The following is a 19183-nucleotide window of genomic DNA, read 5'->3' as shown; positions in this document are numbered from 1 at the left end:
AAGTGCTCATTGAGGAAGTGACATTTAATTCCAGATTTAAAGAATGGGTGAGGATTAACCAAGTGACTGGAAACTCTGATTTGATATGACCTGGTAAGAATGGCATTGATGTAAGCTCTAAATTCAGTTTTTGTTCTGCCTCCCCACTCCCACTAAATGAGGAAAATGATCTTTAATTAAACTTGAAATTCAAAGGCCCATTGTATCTAAGGGCCTAACTGGCTCTGGGGTCAAAAAGAAATCTAGTGAAGGTATTTAGTGAAATTGTGAAAACATTCCAAGAGAAGCCTTTGGAAAGTCTTCAGTTTGTCTCATTCCCATATCCGTAGCAACTGAAAGCTTTAAAAAATTTTTTTCAGGAGATTATGCTTATGGTATCTGGCTTATGAGATCCACAGTGCTTTCATTCCATGATATGTCTTGGGCCAGTCATTAAAAGAGACTTTGTTCTTTTTCATAGTCACTGTTTTGCCAGGCAAAGGAACCTGAAATTATTGTAAAACATCACAAATATTCCTTGTTAAGGTGAGCCAAGTGTGTGCTGCAATGAAAAGGTTAAGCAGCTCTAATACCCAGCTTAAAATATGTTGAAATGAAAGCCAGGGTGGGCTTCAGACTAAACACTGTGAAATGCCTGTGTGATACAGGACAAGAAAGAAAGAGTAATTGGCTTTACTTAATCTAAGCAGATAGGGATTTTGGAAGGGATATTAGCTGACTTGCAGAATCACTAGGCAGGCTGGGGAAACAGACTCTGGGTCTGACTTCTAAGAGCAAAGGCCAGAGCCACCCATTCAACTGGCCTGATAAGGAGCTTGCTGTCCCTGTGCTAATAACAGGACCACTTGATGGTGGTGCTGAATGTCCTGGATAGGAAGCAGCCTCCAGTGCTACCAGCCACAGAACATGCAGCCAAACAGGCCCAACCAGGAAGTTACTACTTCTGGCCCAATGAGGATGATGCTATTGCTGCCAGCCCCAGAACCATGCAGCCTCTACTGCCTCCCACCAAGAAAAGTGATTTCCCTGCCTACACTATTCTTCATGTGGCTCAACTCCCAATTAAAGGCTCAGGTCTGCACCCTAGCTGCAATGGAGCCCGGGAACTATGTTAAATAGTTTTTCTACCTTGGGAAGGCAGGATTCACAGCATGTGGAACTGTCAATGTGGACATAATGTTTAATCCTTTCCAGAAGCCATTAATGATGGTTGTTCTTTAAAGTAAAAAAGAATGCCCAGAGAGACATAACAAAATGGTCATAGGGATAATGGGAAGATCCCAAAGAATAAGGGATCCTCAATCTAAGAAGATGAAGAATGAGAGGAAATATGGAATGTATTTAATAATTTAATGATGACACAACAGATAGTGTAATGAACTCAGTCATTAAAATGAGTAAAACTGAGGTTTGAGGTTGATTTAAGTATAAGAGCTTTACATCATACAAAGCCACATTTTTACAAGCGTCAGCATGGTTTAAATTTATCTCGACATTATGCATAAATGAATTCAAGGGTGAGCAATAAAATCTAGTTTTTAAAGGAAATTGTATTATTGATATAAAAAATTAGATTTACTAGTAACTGTTTGCCAGTGCCATAGATGAGTGACATTTATTTTGGTCTTTACTATTTATCTCCATCAGACCCAGTTGTTTCTTAATTGTTTGGAAATGGCCAACAGTCATTAGTGATGAGAGCCAGTGATGACAGCCAGAGAAAGTGAAATGTATGAAATTATTAATTAAAGAATTAAGGAATATATGATCAAGTAATAAACTCCTTTCTAAATTCTAGGTATACTTGAGGAGGTACTGTTCCCTCTAATCCTTTTGGATGGTTCTTTCCATAGCCTGGGATATTTCCACATGCCTGCAAGGCACTCTGCTGAATGCATGAGGGTATTCTCTGCAGATCTCCAGGGTTATCTCTCTGTGTACCTCTCTTTTGTCTGGTATTCTGTCCTATGAACTCTAGCTCCTCCAATCTCAGCTCTGACTCCTCAACTCAGGGAAGTCACTGGGTTGTGACTCAATTTCCCCTCCCTGTGCAATGGTCTGGAAACTCAAGGCAATAATCTGGGGCAATGTTAGGGCTCCCTTCATTTGTTTCGCATTTCTCATGGATAGCTGACAGCTTACATGTGCATCCAGCAGGACGAAGCCTGCAGAAATCTGGTTGTCACAAAAGTGACTACAGAAAAAGTGGGGCTGATGGGCTGTGAAGTGATATACAAGAGGCATTTGATATAAGCCACTTGGCACTTGCAGTCTTTTTCCCTCTTTCCAAAGTGGTTGCTCCTATTTGGCCCCAAATCATGGATCCTAGCTGTTACTTATTTACCTACAGCTTAGGTCTAAGAACAGTTTTTGACACAGCAAAAAACCAAAGTGACAGCTTCAACTCTAGCCAGAGTCAGGATTATCTACACACCAAGACACCACTGCCTAAATCTTACTGCTTCTGTTTTCTGTCGTTTCAACTGTCAACAAAACAAAAGATGTTCTAAAAGTTCGTTTATACCTCATGGAATGTCAACATTGGTTCTTCATCAGGAAATGGGGGCTTGAAATTAGAATTGACTTGATAAGGCTTTGGAAATGGAACCATGTCTGAGGTTAGTAGAGGTCGTTAGGCTTTTGGAGAACTCTGTTGGGTCTCAAAGACAAATAGAAGAGAAGGAAAGAGAGACAAGAAGAAAGACAAAGGGGAGAGAAAAAGTTATGGGGGTGTGGTGGTGGGTGGTCATTGGCCTTTGCTGGATTCCTCCAGGTCACTGCTGACCCTCTGACTCCCATTGGGATCCTATTTTGAAAGTCGCCGTCTTATTTAGAGCTGATCCTCTTTTGTGTCTTTCCCCCGGTTGGAATCCATGGAGCGTGGTCTCAGGGCCAGGTTTGTGCCTTACTGCCTTATGTCTGGACAACTTGCTATAAAATTGCCTCTTCATCAGCAGAAATCCATGTAAGATTCATTACCTTAAGACTTCACTGAAGAGATTTAAACTTTTATTGATAGTTGAAATGGTGGAAGATTTAAACAAATGAGATGAAAACAGCTGATGAATGACTGTCCTTGACATGGAAATGGGGTTTAGAAGATGAGTCCTACCCCTTTCTCTAACTGGAGAAGGGAGCAATGTTTCAGGACTCGAGAAGACGTGTCAAGTTTGAAAAGGAAGTGGAGAGTCAATTAGTGTCATTTAATGTGCAAGGGCAGAATAAGATAAAGGCAGTGACTTTAATGAAGATAAATATAATTCTGAAGTGCTACCTTGAATTTATTTAGAAAAAGAGAGGAATTTCATGAGATTTATTGCAAAATGATTGAAAACTTCTCCTTTCTCCGAGAACTTCACTTTGGCTGACACAGTATTAGTCTTCCCACAGTCATTAATTTTTCATACATTTGTTACTCTACAAGAGACTTAGGTACTGCCTTAATAAGGTATGTAACCAGGACATATGCTAATTCAACTAAAAATTTTAAATCTGAGTTACTTAAACTTCACGGCTGATGCAGAAAAATACACTTAAGTCAGAATGTTAGGTAATCCCCCAGAGGTCACTTTTCTGCAAGTGAATCATTTGCATTTATTTAGAGATTTAATCCCTGAATATCATTAGTTTTATAAATTGCATATGAGTTTCTATCAATAGTGAAAATAAAGGAGCACCTTAAAATAGTTTTCTCTTCTGAAAATGTACTCTGTTGTCTACTGTTCTACAAACAAATCAACCAACAGAATAACAAATTGCTCCCTCACCTGTGTTTTGTTTTAGCTATCGCTCCATTTCTCTGCTTTCTTTCCCAACAAAATTTCTCAAATGAACTATTTTTCCTGCTTGTATTTCTTTACTTCCTATTAGCTCCTTAACCACTTTCAATTCATCTTCCATTTCCACCACTCTGAAACTGTTCTTGTCAAATGCACTAGAACTTCCTTGCTCTGTTACCGTCTTGCTCAAACTCTCAGCAGACTAGTCCCTTCTCTCAGTTATACAATCCCTCCTCTTAGCTTTTCTGGTTTTCCTCTGCCTTATGGCCACTCCCTCTCAGTACGCTTTGCTGAGCTCTTTCCCTTTTCTGCTCACCTTCTTCGTGTCATAGTGCCCAAGTCTGACCCAAGTTCTCATCTTTTCACTAACTCTATTAGAAAATCTATCTCCCCATGCCCCTTGGCTTTAAATACCATCTACATGTCAATGACACCTGAAGTTATAGCTCTATCCCTGACCTCTCCATTAAGCTTCAAACCCATTTATCTAACTTTCTCTGTGACATCTTCACTTAGATTTCTAATGGGTATCATAAACCCAGCATGGCTAAAACACAAATCTTGATTTCTCTTCAAACCTGTTCCAGTATTACCTATGTCAGGAAGTCACATCAAGATCTACCCAGTTCCTTAGGCCACATATCAAGAAGTCATTCTTAGCTCTGTTCCTTTTTCTTTGCCTTCTCCCTCACTTAAACCATAAGTAAATTCTGTTAATTTCACTGTCAAATATATCTCATATTTGCATATTTCTGTTCACCTCCTCTGTTTCCATCCTAGTCCAAACCACCATCATTTTTGCAAAGATTGTTTCAACATTTCAACAGTCTACTAAATGTTCTCCTTTTTCTTCCCCCTTTGGCCTCCCCTCCTCTCTCTTTATCCACTTTCCACAGTGGAGCCAAGTAATGTTCTTAAAAAAGGTAAATCAAACCATGTCACTGGTCTATTTATAATTTTCCATCAGCTTCTCGTTATATTTATTAATAGAAATCCCCAATCCTACTCACCATGGCTTTTGTAAGGCTCTACATGACACCTCAAGGAAACATCTTACACCAACCTCTGTCTCATTCACTCTGCTCATCTCACTCCTATTCCTGGAAAATGCAAGGCTTTTCCCCTTTTAAAGCTTTTGTATTTGTTTTCTCTATGCCCAAAATGCTTTCTCCCCATATCTTAGCAAGACCTGTTCTTTCTTTTCATTTGAGTTTCAGCCTAAATATCATCTCAGAGAAGTTTTTCCCTGACTACTCAATGAAAGTATTCTTGGAGACTTCCCTGGTGGTGCAGTGGTTAAGAATCTGCCTGCCAGTGCAGGGGACACGGGTTCCATCCCTGGTCCGGGAAGATCCCACATGCTGCAGATCAACTAAGCCCATGCGCCACAGCTACTGAGCCTGTGCTCTAGAGCCTGCGATCCACAACTACTGAAGCCCGCACGCCTAGAGCCCGTGTTCCGCAACAAGATAAGTCACCACAGTGAGAAGTCCGCACACCACAACGAAGAGTAGCCCCTGCTCACCGCAACTAGAGAAAGCCTGCGCGCAGCAACGAAGACCCAATGCAGCCAAAACAAATTAAAAAAAATTTTTTTTAATAAAAAGAAAGTATTCTCTACTCTTCCTCCCTCACATCACTCTCTTTTATTTTACTCTGAACATTTATAAGATCTGGTTTACCTTGTTCATTTATTCACTAGAATATTAATTCCATGGGAGTAGATTTTTAAATTTTGTTCACTGCTGTATCTTCTGGACTTAGAACATGCCTGGTAAATAGTAGGTGCTCAGTAAATATTTGTGGAATGATTGAATTTGTTTATTCCTGTATTTTTATGTCTCTTTCCACACCGTTCTGATATAAGCTTCATGGTTGGAGGGACCTTGTCTTGTTCATTGTTGTGTACTCAATATCTAGGATAGTGTCAGGTTCATAGTCCCTCAATAAATATTTATTAAATAAACGAATGAATAAAACAGTATGACTAATATACCCAGTATCTGTGAAGTAAAGATGGTTCAGCATCACTTTTCTTGGCGTTTTAACGAAGAGGACTCTCTTTTAATGCTGAAGAAATTCTTTATTCTTATTAATTTATCACAAATGTATTAGGCTCAGAACAGCAAGTTGTGCCTGTCCCCCTCTCTGGGCAAGAGTCTTGCCCAGGGCAAGGAATGTGGATGCATATAAAGTGAACATAACCACAGGATGAGCAGTAGGTCTACTAGGTTATAAGCTCCTGGACACCAGAGTGTCTCAGACACATTTTATCCATGGAGCCTAGAAGTGTTTTCTACCTAGTTACTCACATATTTACTGAATTGAGATGTTAGAATGTTAAGGAAAAAGACAATCCTAAACCTGTCCAGAAGGTATAAAAAAGTCATGAAAGAGAATGATTCAAAATGGCATCACCTTTCTTAACAGCAACTCTGGATATAAAGAAATAGTGGAATGATACCTTCAGAATACTGAGGGAGGCACCATATGTGCTCTGTACCCTTCTTCTCATTAAAAAAGTCAATGAAAAGAGCTTTTCTTCTCAAATACTGGAAATACTGATGGAATTTCAACTTATAATTTTATATTCAGTCAAAATATCAATCAAGCATGAGGATAGAATAAAGATATTTTCAGACATGCAAAGAGTGACTGAAGAAAAATCCTATGCAGCCTTTACTATAGAGGTTTTAGTGAATGTGTTTTAGCAAAAAGAAGGACTAAACCAAGAAATGAAGATATGTGAGATTCGAGATGCAAGGTAACCAATAAGGTAAGCAATGCTAAAAAGTCCTAGAATAACATTTGTGCAGTAGGTCCAAAGAGCAATCAGTTCACACAGGGCAAAGGATAGAGATCAAGGGAAAGTGACTCTCCGGAAAAAAAGAAAAAATTGATACTCTACTTGACGTGCTTGATGCAGTTGGGAGAAATTATTTAAAAATATTTAGGGCTTCCCTGGTGGCGCAGTGGTTGAGAGTCCGCCTGCCGATGCAGGGGACACGGGTTCGTGCCCCAGTCTGGGAAGATCCCACATGCCGCGGAGCGGCTGGGCCCGTGAGCCATGGCCGCTGAGCCTGTGCGTCTGGGGCCTGTGCTCCGCAACAGGAGAGGCCACAACAGTGAGAGGCCCGCGTACCGCAAAAAAAAAAAAAAAAAAAAAAAAAATTTAAAAAATCTGTTGAAGAACTCAGAAAAAAAATAGGAAATTGATATAGAACAAATGAAAAAAGGAGGCAATTATTAGCTAAAAACAAGTTGTACCAGAAAGGAAATGTAATCGTAGTACTCATTTTGGCTAGACAATGACACTATTTACATGGTCATAATCATATATGTCCTGACTATAGATTTAACCCCATATTGTGATATAACCATGTTAGGAAGGTGACAGTGGCGCTGTGTTACCATAAAAGGAAGTCAGTAGATAATGTCTAATATTGATAAATCAAGGGTAAAGCACATAATTTAGAAATTGTTAAAATGGACTTGGATTGAACATGGGAGTAGAACATGATATTGCAATTTTTTTTGGAGGGGGCAGATAGGGAATGGGAGAACAGACCTTTGTAATACCACTGACTTTTTAGATATGTGCTGGCAGTATTTGATTAAAAAAACTGATTTTAGAAGAAAAGGGCTTAGTTATAAGTTAATATGTGCAACTAATTTTATTGAGTAACAAGAACAATGATAACAGTAATACTTATGCTTATGTTAAGAATGCCAGTGGGGTGGGGAAAAATATGCAAGGAATCCTTGGTGGTATAAAGGCGGAGAACCAACGACTGAGACCCACTGGGTTTGATATTTTGTTTCATGAATTTTCACAAATCCAGTTTCCTATTAGGACTTTCCATGTGAGAAACTTAGGATCTGTGTTTTTTTCCAAAGAAGTTATTGAGCTTCCCCAGGGCCACTTTACGCAGTCTTTCATCCCTGCACACAAACCAAACCATAAAGTTATCCTTCTACCAGTTTTTCTAAGGCCATTTGACATTTTTCCTAATATGATTTTAAAAGGCCAACGACTGCTGGGCATCATTAGAAAAGAATTTGGAAGCTTAAATTATTATTAGGTGCTTGTTATTTACATCCCATTCATTTCTCCAAAGATTTGAAGTATTAGCCCATCAGTGAGTATTAGTAAACTCATGGTGTATCTAAATCTACTACTAATAATATCTACCACTTACATAATACTGTCTATGTCCTGGGGACTATTTCAAGCACATTGCATGTGTTATCACATGTCATCCCACAAATAAGAGTTAGGTACTATGATTAACACTGTTTCCTTTTTTTTTTTTTTTTTAATCGTTGAGTAAAAACTGAGGCACATAGAAAGAGCAAATTGGTCAAGATCATGCAGTTAGTAAGAGGTAGAACCAGTATATTTATACCCTGGCAATTTAGCTCCAGAGTCTATATATTCTACTTCCTATGTAATAGACCACGTATTGTTCTAGTTCTTGTACTTGGTGATGGTGCTTTAGAGATTAGGGATGGTCTAGAGGGAGAAAATCTTAAATTTTAAAAACTTAAAAAACTTACATCATCTGTCTGATGAGAGAGACAGATGAATATGGAAAGACAAGAATGAGAAGAGGTAATGCCTTTCAGCTTTAGAGTTTGGGCACAGGCTTCAGATGCCTGGGGAGCACTGTGTCTCTACAGCACAAAAGTAGGTGGCAGAGTCTCGGGGCTGTGAAGCTGTGATGTGCAGGGAGCTGTGACGTTCTTTTCTGTTGATTGTGGCACTTACTCTTCCTTTCTTCTTCATCTCTAAGCTCAGTATAAACAAGGAGACAACACCTCTTCCAGGATTCTGTTGGAACCACTGTAAAGTGGTCATTTTTTCTGAGTAACTGCAGTTGATTGTGACAAAGTCTCCTTCCAGGGCACTCAGGTACCGGGGACTCTGCTCCACATCATTTTTGCCGCTCACCCCTGTTCTCAAAGACATTGGCAAACACAGAATATTACTATTAGTGCAGCATTTTTACAAATTTCTTTCTTTTACATGTTTCCCAGAGGGCAGTCCAGATCAGTCACATGGACTCCCTTATCTCCCCTCCTCAGAATTTTGAAAAAAATATCCATTTAGTCTCCCTGTTCCCATATCCAGAAACTCCCCAACTTACAGTGTAACCGAAGCCACAGAACAGCCAACAAAACTTGCTGGGTCTTCACCATTTTTACCGCAGATCTCTGTTAGAGGATTCGGAATATATGTTAGTTGGTCAAAGGAGTCTGTTATTATTATAAGTTCTCTACATTTACTTTAGAACTCAAACAGGATTCCCAGCCCATCAAAGGCAGAACAAATGCAAACCTCTGCACTATTTGTAAGGTTACCTGCACAGCGAACTGTCCATGGTCTTTTAAATAAAATGCCCACATTGCCACCTAGTGGCAACACACACAGTTGTTCATTATGTATCAATAGGTCAAATACTCTGATGAAAAAACGAAGACAAAACTGGAATCAAAGTTATCATCAGTGCTAGGAGCCCCGGAGTTGGGGTAAGATGGGGAATAGAAGTCCTGTGATTCCTTGGCTTCAGCCGGCTATGCTACATCAAGTGGAGTAAGTGACAACCTGTGCATTTTACATTGTATCTTTCTGAAAATCCAAGGACAGCTCTGTTCTGGTTTTTAAAGGGATTCCTTATAAATATATCTGGTTTCTTCATGTGACATCCCTGTTTCTTCCCATAATATTATGTCAGACTCCTTTCCTAGTCTGATCTTTCCTTTTTGGACTTGCTACAGTTTTTCTATGTCTCTTCAAATATGTTTCAAATGTTTATTCATCTGGTTTCTGGCTTATCTATGATTGTTATCTATTACTGTTTCAGTGGTCTTATCACACTGTTGAATTATTTTGAACTTGTAGTCATTTTCTACTTTTGGGACTCCTTTCCAGCCCATATCCCCTCCATTGGATGTGCCCCTTAAGAGAGGAATCTAGAATTATGTTTGTACCAAGTGACCTAGTTTCCCTGACTATAGCTTATTGTATCTGGGTAAATTAATTTGGAATAGGAATATAAAAATAGTAGTTAGACAACATTTGTCACTAGAGCTATAAAACCCTATGGGATTCCAGCCAGAGTCATCTCTTAGCAAAATGGAAAGCTGGGTAGGTTCAAACTCAGATTATTGTGGAGTAGATACTAGCAGGCTTACAGTGGAATCTGGTCTCCGAAGAGGAGAACTGATTATACTTTCAGAGAGGAGTAACTTTAGAAAGGATAGCAAATTGATGGTTTTCTTCCTCCTGTAAGGTCCAGCTGTATTTTTTGCAAATGGATTTTATGAAATTCACCTGTACCCTTTCAGACACTCTCCCTTTCCTTGAGCTAGTTTGAGTGGGTTGCACAACCAGATCATTTTCACAAAAAATACTGTAAGTCCAGGGTCCTTTTTTCTATATATCACAATTGATTTGCATTAAAATACATGCAGAAATATATAGTTATCAACATTAAATTTTATTTTGGCTGTTTCAGTCCATCTAATATCTAACACATTAGCTACCTATCTTAACATTGTGCCATTTGCATAGTTTATGGGCATATCTTACATGAATTCACATTAGATGACCATGAACAGGTCAGGATGAAGGATAAAATCATGTGATACAAGAGAGATAGTTCTCTACATGGAATCTTTACTCATGGCCATTCTTTCAGCCGAGGATCCATGGACTGTAGCATTACACAGAAGGGCAAAGTGAATATGGTTTGGAGCCAAATAGACTTGTTTGAGTCTTAGCCCTGCCACTTACTAGATTGGGTTTTGAGAAGTTAACACAACACTGCAGTCCTCCGTTTCCTGTAAAATGGGGATAACAATACCAAACTGTGGTTTTGTGGTGAGAATTACAGATAACGTTGGGAGTTAACAAAGTATCGTGGTTAAGAATTCAGGCCGTGGGGGAATCTACCTGTACTATACTGACTGCGTTCTTAGGCAATTTAGTTAATTTCTCTGCCTCAGTTTCCTTGGGGCTAATAATTGTACCTACTTTATGGGGCTGTAGTAAAGATTAAATAAATCAATGTATGTAATGCACTTAGAACAATACTTCATCCATATTAAGCCCTTGACAAATGTCAGCTATTACTATTATTGATAGTATAATAGGGCCTGTGATAAATACATCACACAAAAAATGATATGTGATGTTATTATTTTACTATTTTCCTAATGATATAATGAAAAACAAAATAGTAAATGTCTTGTAAACATTTGAGACAATTTTAGTCTACAGAAGTACCTTGAATTTAGCAGCTTTGTTTAAAAAAATATTTTCAGAGAACTCATTCCAGCTCATATTGATGGCTGCATTATTTTCTAAGGGCACACATGTCATCTGTTAATAATTTGCTCTAAAACTTTGTGGATATTAATCCACGTCTTCCATGTTTATGGGTTTAGGATTTCCTTCATTCCCCTTAATTTTTCAAAAAAATTTCCCCAGTAGCTCTCAAATCATGCCAGCAAATTCTTTTTGTAGTTTGGAAATTAATTTAAATGACCCAGAAGACTTGATTATATTGTAAGTGTCCAAGACCTCTCTTTGCATCTCTTCCCTTATCATAATTTTCCATTTTTTCTTTTCCAGTTTGAAAATTATTCTGCTTGATGGAGAGTAGAGAATGAACCAGGAGTTGAGACACTCTGTTTTTTCTCTGTTATCTGTCAATGTTATTCTATTTGCCTTAATATGTGATTCAAACTTCTCCCCTGCTCCACCCTCCTCTTTTCTCCAAACTGTGCTAAAATGCCCTTTATGCTGCACCTCATATTTTCTTTAAGCTTCATTTTTCACTTTTAATGGGTTTTCAATTTTGAATGCTTTCCTTAAAGACCCATGATATCTTTGCTATTCCCCTTTGTCCATGTGTCAGACAGCCGGTATTTTTATGATTTTTAGTTAGAATCTGAGTTAGTGTACTTCCCTGCACTGCTGTAGGTTTCATTAGATGACTTCTTCTTTAATATTATTACTGAAATTGTTTACAATGGATAGTAAGAATTTGATTTGTTTTTAGAGTTTCTCACTTCATTAAGTACAATTATATTTAAATAAAATTCACCAGTTTAACCATTTTAAAGCATACAATTCAGTAGTTTTCAGAACATTCACAATATTGTGCTAACACCACCACTGTCTAGTTCCAGTACATCTTATCATCCCCCAAAGAAATCCCAAACTATTAAGTAGTCACTCCCCATTCCTTCTTCCAAGCCCCTGGCAACCACTTATCTGCTTTCTGACTCTATGGATTTGCCTATTCTGGGAATTTTATATAAATAGAATATGCAGTATGGGCATTTGGTATCTGGCTTCTTTCACTTAGCATAATGTTTCCAGGTTCATCCATGTTGTAATGAATCAGTATCTCATTCCTTTTTATGGTTGAATAATATTTAATGGATATACTACAGTTTGTTTATCCATTTGGGTTGTTTCCACTTCTTGGCTATTCTGAACAGTCATGTACAAGCTTTATGTATTTTGGGTAGACACGTGGGACTGGAATTCTAGGTCATATGATAAATCTAGGTTTAACATTTCGAGGTGCTGCAAAACTGCTTTCCAAAGTGGTGGCACTGTTTTACATTCCGACCAGCAGCTGTGAGGGCTCTAATTTCTCCACACCCTTGATAACACCTGTTATTTTAAAAAATTCTTTTATTTTTTATATTATTTATTTTTATATTATTTTATCGTTGCTCATTATTTTTATATTGTCGTCTTTATTTTTAAAATTATAGCAGTCTAGTGGGTGTGAAGTAGTATCTCATTGTAATTTTGATTTGCATTTGTTTAATGACTAATGATGACTACCTTTTCATGCTTATTAGCCATTCGCATATCTTCTTTGGAGAAATGTCTATTCAAATCCTTTGACTCATTGTTTAATCAGGTTATTTGTGTTTTTATTATTGAGTTGTAAGAGTTCTTTATATATTCTAGTTACCCGTCCCTTATCAGATATATGATATATATGATTTACAAATATTTTCTCCTATTTTGTAGGCTGTCTTTTCATTTTCTTGATAGTGTTTTTTGAAGCACAAATGATTTTACTTTCACTGAAGTTGACTTAATATTCTGTTTTATTGCTTGTGCTTTTCATGTCACATCTAAGAAATCCTTGCTCAAGATCACAAAAACTTACTCCTGGGCTTTCTTCAAGAGTTTCACAGTTTTAATTCTTACATTTAGGTCTCTGAGCCACTTCGAGTTAGTTTTGGTGTGTGGTGTGAGGTAGGAGTCCAAATTCAGTCTTCTGAATGTGGCTATCCAGTTGTCCCAGCACCATTTGTGTCTTGGCTCTGAAGCCACATTTTAAAAAGTGTAATTCTAAAGGTGCCATTTCTTAGCTTAAAGTCATTTTAAAGCATTCATTGTTTTTTGGATAAATACTGAAATTCCTGTAATGACTTATAAAACATTATCTGACCCTTAGTCACTCTATCTTCCTAGCTCTCTGAATTCTAGCTATCTTGCCTTTGTTCAGTTCTTGAAATACCCAACTTCTCTTTCCAAGGTTCTTCTGCATATTCCCCAGGACACTGTCCCCCAAATTCCAGGCTGGGTTTATCACTCTGTCGAACACTTTCACCATTACCTGCAAGTATCCTTCACAGCACTCATTACACTTATAATTAATTCATTACCTGATTAGTAATATATGTATTACATATAATATATATAATTCATTATATTTTTATAATGTTAAAATTATTTTTATAAACATACTGTTTATAATTTTTATAACAGTTTCATTGATAAGTGCAACTCGATAGGGTGTAATCATAAAGCACTTTCATTTTTCTCACGTCTGTCCATGTAAACCTGATATGAAGGCTCCTTTCTTCCAGCCCTCCTTGATACATGTGTTTGTACATACCATAATTTCTCCAGGAAGTCTTGTCATAGAAATGATCCCATTCTAGCAATTAAAATGTTCAGACTATATCTTTGTTAAAACACCAAGTTTCATCTTAAATCCAAGCATCAAGCATCTACCCCCGCTCCCTACCCTCCTAATTCTGGTCTGCTTCAGGTGGGAGCCCACAGTGAGTTGTGGCAGCCGGGTCTCTTCCTTGTCCAGTTCCCCTCCTAATGCTTCCTCTCTCCTACTCACTGAGTAGGAGAACTAATGCTTCTCTCCTGCTCACTGAGCAACTTCTGTCTCTTCCAGGCTTGCGATGGAGGAAGGAGAGGTAAGAGAGCAAAAAAGGTTTTACCTAAATGGCATCAGTGTAATATGGTACTGGGGTTTCTTCAAATTTAACTACCTATACTTTTTTTTTTTAACATCTTTATTGGAGTATAATTGCTTTACAATGGTGTGTTAGCTTCTGCTATATAACAAAGTGAATCAGCTATACATATACTTATGTTCCCGTATCTCTTCCCTCTTGCGTCTCCCTCCCACCCTCCTTATCCCACCCCTCTAGGTGGTCACAAAGCACCGAGCTGATCTCCCTGTGCTATGCGGCTGCTTCCCACTAGCTATCTATTTTACTTTTGGTAGTATATATAAGTCCATGCCACTCTCTCACTTCGTCCCAGCTTACCCTTCCCCCTCCCCATGTCCTCAAGTCCATTCTATACATCTGCGTCTTTATTCCTGTGTCTGCGTCTTTATTCCTGTCCTTCCCCTAGGTTCTTCAGAACCATTTTTTTTTTAGATTCCATATATATGTGTTAGCATACGGTGTTTGTTTTACTCTTTCTGACTTACTTCACTGTGTATGAAAGACTCTAGGTCCATCCACCTCACTACAATTACCTATAGTTTTAAGGTGGGTGTTAGGATAGAGGGAGGTCACCAGACTATTATTAGGTATCTCCTTGCAGTTTGGAAAATGGGGCACTTTCCATCTATTGCTTGTTTTAGCTTTTTGAGACCTGAGCCAAACCTGAGACATAAAGTGTTCCATTTTAATTTCTGATATAATTGATTAATGTTTACCTCTCCCAAGAGACTATAAACTCCAGTAGGGCAGGGGTCCCATTTGACTCGTTCTCCTCTGTATCTCAGTGCCAAAAACACTACCAAGAACAGGTAGGGGTTCAATCAATATTGTTGAGTTAAAACCATGTTGCCAAAAAAAGGAATGATTAGGGAGCTGAACCATCTAGAATCTCAGGTTCTTAATTGTGTTTGTAACCGTAAGTGGCCTTGTGGAAGTTACTTTATTTCTCTATGCCTCAGTTTCCTCATCTTTAAAATGGGGATCCTAATAGAATCCAACTCATAGAAATGTAGTAAAGATTAAAAGAGTTAATATGTGTAAAGTTTCAGAGATTATAGTGAGGCTTAATAAATGTTATTCATGATGATGCTAGGATGATGGAAAATAGCTGGAGATACTTGATTGGGATGTGCTTAATAACTCTGTAAGAAACAAGTCACATGGTATATAATTGGGTAATGAAGAAAACTGGGATATTGTTATTGCTGGGTGCTCCAAGTTGTCCCTCATGCTGTCACTGGAGATGATCATCACTGTGGTACCGGCTTTAGCTATAGGATTTGTGGCAATTCCTGTATCAGGGATAACGTCACAAAGATTAGTGACATCAGGTCATAAATATTTTAATTTCTGTGAACTGCCAAATTCTTCCACTCTAAGGAAGAGAGTGATGCTTCATTCTATATTTATTTGTCTGGCTGTCTATATCTATATCTATATCTGTCTATCTCTCTATCATCTATCTATCATCACTCCACTCAGTTTTTCAACTGGGTCCTTAAGAGAGAGAAGATGATTCATTGATCACAACAGCCTGGGGTAGGGGTGGAGGTTGAGATGGGGTGGTGTGATAAACTGGGTTGGCAAGCCCTGTTAGGGTGGTCAGGACTAGGCAGAGATTGCTTTAAGGGGGAAGAACCGCTATGGTGGGGCTTGCTAGTTCCATGATGCTTTGAGACCTGATCGGTTCCTTTCAGCCTATCTTTTCTCACTTTATCCCCATGTTATATTGTGTGATTTTTTTTTTTTTTGCGGTACGCTGGCCTCTCACTGTTGTGGCCTCTCCCGTTGCGGAGCACAGGCTCCGGACGCACAGGCTCAGCGGCCATGGCTCATGGGCCCAGCCGCTCCGCGGCATGTGGGATCTTCCCGGACCGGGGCACGAACCCGTGTCCCCTGCATCGGCAGGCGGACTCTCAACCACTGTGCCACCAGGGAAGCCCTGTGTGATTATTTTTATTTCTACTTTACAGATGAAAAAACTAAAGCTCTGAGACACCAATTAACGTGGCCAAATTGGCATAGCTATTAAGCAGTAGAGCCAAGGTTGGCATGCAAGTCATTAGAACTTAATTCCTAAACATTCTGCAGGGGAGCCTCAAGGACAGGGGAGAGCTGGCCGAATTGAGAGCAGGCACATTATCTGAGACCCTTTCCCCTCACCTCATTTTCAGCCAAAGAACTGCGGTGCCCCCTGGAATTAGAGGTAATCATAGCTGATTTTTTTTCTCCCTGTCTTCTAACGACGTTCCAGCAGACTGAGGGAGAACAGGGCTCCTCAGTTTGAGGATCCCAGCCTCACTGCACCCTTCACATGGGCTCTTGAGGTTTTTGTACAGCTGCCCCTGTGCCCTTGGCACTGTGTCTCTCAGAAGACAGTAGTACATGGCTGAGTCTGATACCTGGACAGTGTATTTCACAACAGGGGAGCTTTTGTCTTTAAGGTTTCTGGCTCCAAAGTTTTTGCTGTTTTTCATTGTCTCTTCCTGAAGAAACTGCAGACTTTTCTGAGGTATTGGACATACCAGAAAAGAGTAGGGTACCCTGTGCATGTGTATGTGCAGTTCATGGTCAGCAAGGCTCCTTCTGAGACAGTGACTCGGCCTGTGTGTTGGACTGAATTGCCGCTGGTTCCTCCTGAGGTGGAAAAAAGTGCTTATGTCATGAGTTTGTCATGAGTTGCATCTTTTGGAGAAAGTTTTCATTCTTCTGAAATAATAAAAGACATTCAAGTAAAATATACTCACCAAACATTAAGATCAGAATTAGAGAGCCCAGAGAAGAGTTCACTGTTACTGTCTCTGGTCTGTTGGAGGGTGGGATCACTGTGAAGTGAAGATACAAAGGGATCACAGCAGTGTTCAGAAAGCATGCATAAATTATGCCTTTGTTAGCGAACAGCGCCCCCTTGTGACAAGTTAATAAACCAATCCTCTGCCTCTCAAAAATCTGCCCCATGTCCTTACTACTGTACTCATTCTTAAGGGACATGTTGGGTGTAAGTTGGTCTTTTTGTGCAAAGGGGAGTTACACACATTCCAAGGGAGAGTAACTCCCAATAAAACTTAGACATCACAACCATGTCAGTATTTTAGACACTTGTTTCCATTTTTTCTAGTTTTTATAAACAATGCTGTATTGAATATAAACCTTGTTCACACATCTAATTATTTCCTTAAAATATGGTGCATTGGAAACACAATTTAACCAAGTGCCCAATGTTGAGGTGTTAAAAGTCAGTGTTTGGTCAAAGCTAAAGCCAAATCTGAATATCAACAAAATAGAATTAATTTTGAGAATCCAAGAATAAATCAGAAAATTTATCCAAAATTTAATTATTATCATCATTGTATTATTAAAGATTTTAGCATTCAAATTTTAAAAATTTAGCATTACAGTACAGAAACAATAACTTCTCAGCGTCTATTGTTTGATTGCTCCTCTTATCATATTTCACATTTGCAAAACTTTCTACTGAAAATGGCAATGAAGCAAGATATATTTTGGCTGTCTCTTCTAGGAGAAGGTTATGCCAATGGTAAATTTACCCCCTTTTCACCTGGACTTGAAGATTTGCTCAAATGGTGATGGTGCAATTTCATTGAAATCACCCTTACGTAGAGTTTCGTACTGCAACGTAGAGTTTTGTACTCTTAACACTGTTCTGGTTTTCTTGAATCCTTGTTTTCTCCCTTTCTTTCCTTCCCCAGCCCAGGCATCATTTTATCTAGTTTCTCAGAACTGCAAGAATTGTTCTTCAAGTATATAAGCGTGCACTGAGACTAGATGTGGTTGGGCTTTAGAGTTGAGTATTTGCAGTCTTTATTTCAGGTTGCAGAGTGAGTGGCTCAAGACTAGTGGTGCCCATTTGGGAAAAGGCTGGTAGGCTGGGGGGAGGTCCTTGGAACAACAGAGAAGGAATTCCATGATTGTGTGTGTGTAAACTTCACTATTTTAATAGGTGGAAAAATGAATCACAGTGTTATTTTTTTATGTTTCTTTGCTAAAGAACGTGAATACCTCTTTATAAATTGGCTGTCCATTTATACGTCTTTTTGTGAATTGTCCTTTTTTCCTCTAGGGAAATTAATGCTTTTATTATTGAGTTATAGAAGACATTTTAATTAAAAGGGTATTACCAGAAAATCACATGGTACATATTTTAAAATAATTGATGGCAAAGAACATTCCTTTACTGCATTACTGGGCCCGTAGGTTCGATCAGTGAGCTATTAGAGGACAATTTATTCCCTGCTTGGTCTGGGCAGGGTTTTTAATGAATCTTTCCTTTTCCCATTTCCAAGATGCAGTATCACAATTCTTTTGAACTCTGGGACAGCAAATCATGAAGTTTGTCTGTCTTCCCAGAAATGCCCCCATACTAAAGGGCTCTGTCCCAAGAGGAGAAAGGAACTGCTCACACCCACCCCTCCTGTGCACCTCAGCTTTGTACTCAGCTTCTCCTTTAGTCTCTCTCACTGTGTCATTAGAAACACAAAAGTACACAGTTGTGCCTGGTGCTTGGATGGAGGATTTCTGCAGCTGGAAGAAGGTTTTACTTCTAACCTGATGGGCCTGAAAACCTTTGTGATCTTTCTCTTCACTTTTCCTGATGCTTCAGAGAGAAAGCACTTTAAAACCTATTTGGGGTATTGGACATACACAAAGAGGAAGGAGGACCCACATTTCGTATTTGCAGTTCACTGTTAGGTGCATTCCTTAAGAGAGGGTCACATGGCGCCCTGCCTGGGTCACTGAGTCTCCAATGGTTCTTCCTGAAAAACCAAGGCTTTTGTTATAATGAATAGAAAGAGCATTGGATTTACTTAATAAAATGAGAGGCAAGAGGGCTTCCCTGGTGGCGCAGTGGTTAAGAATCCGCCTGCCAATGCAGGTTCGAGCCCTGGTCCAGGAAGATCCCCCATGCCGCGGAGCAACTAAGCCCGTGCACCACAACTACTGAGCCGGTGCTCTAGAGCCTGCGAGCCACAACTACTGAAGCCCGCGCGCCTAGAGCCTGTGCTCTGCAGCAAGAGAAGCCACCACAATGAGAAGCCTGCGCCCCGCAACAAAGAGTAGCCCCCGCTCACTGCAACTAGAGAAAGCCAGCGTGC

The 19183-nt window shown here is 39.1% G+C and overlaps 1 protein-coding gene and 1 long non-coding RNA gene across 9 annotated transcripts in view; one reads left to right on the top strand and one right to left on the bottom strand.

The window, feature by feature from the left end:
- LOC115803651 (sal-like protein 2) overlaps positions 1–19183 on the top strand; it is a 900219-nt gene that overhangs the window by 75472 nt on the left and 805564 nt on the right. The gene's annotated exons all lie outside the window — the stretch shown is intronic.
- LOC115803650 (uncharacterized) lies at positions 8076–9876 on the bottom strand. Its single transcript, XR_016391633.1, has 2 exons — positions 8927–9876; positions 8076–8732 (listed from the first exon to the last, which is right to left on the bottom strand). It is a non-coding gene; the product is annotated as an uncharacterized LOC115803650 (long non-coding RNA).

This window comes from Delphinapterus leucas, chromosome 2 (genome assembly GCF_059928025.1).
Source record: "Delphinapterus leucas isolate spDelLeu-1000000601 "Yukka" chromosome 2, BTC_Dleu_Yukka2, whole genome shotgun sequence".
NCBI lineage: Eukaryota > Metazoa > Chordata > Mammalia > Artiodactyla > Monodontidae > Delphinapterus > Delphinapterus leucas.
Note: the sequence above shows the minus strand (reverse complement) of the source record. Positions and strands in the feature narration are given on the sequence as shown.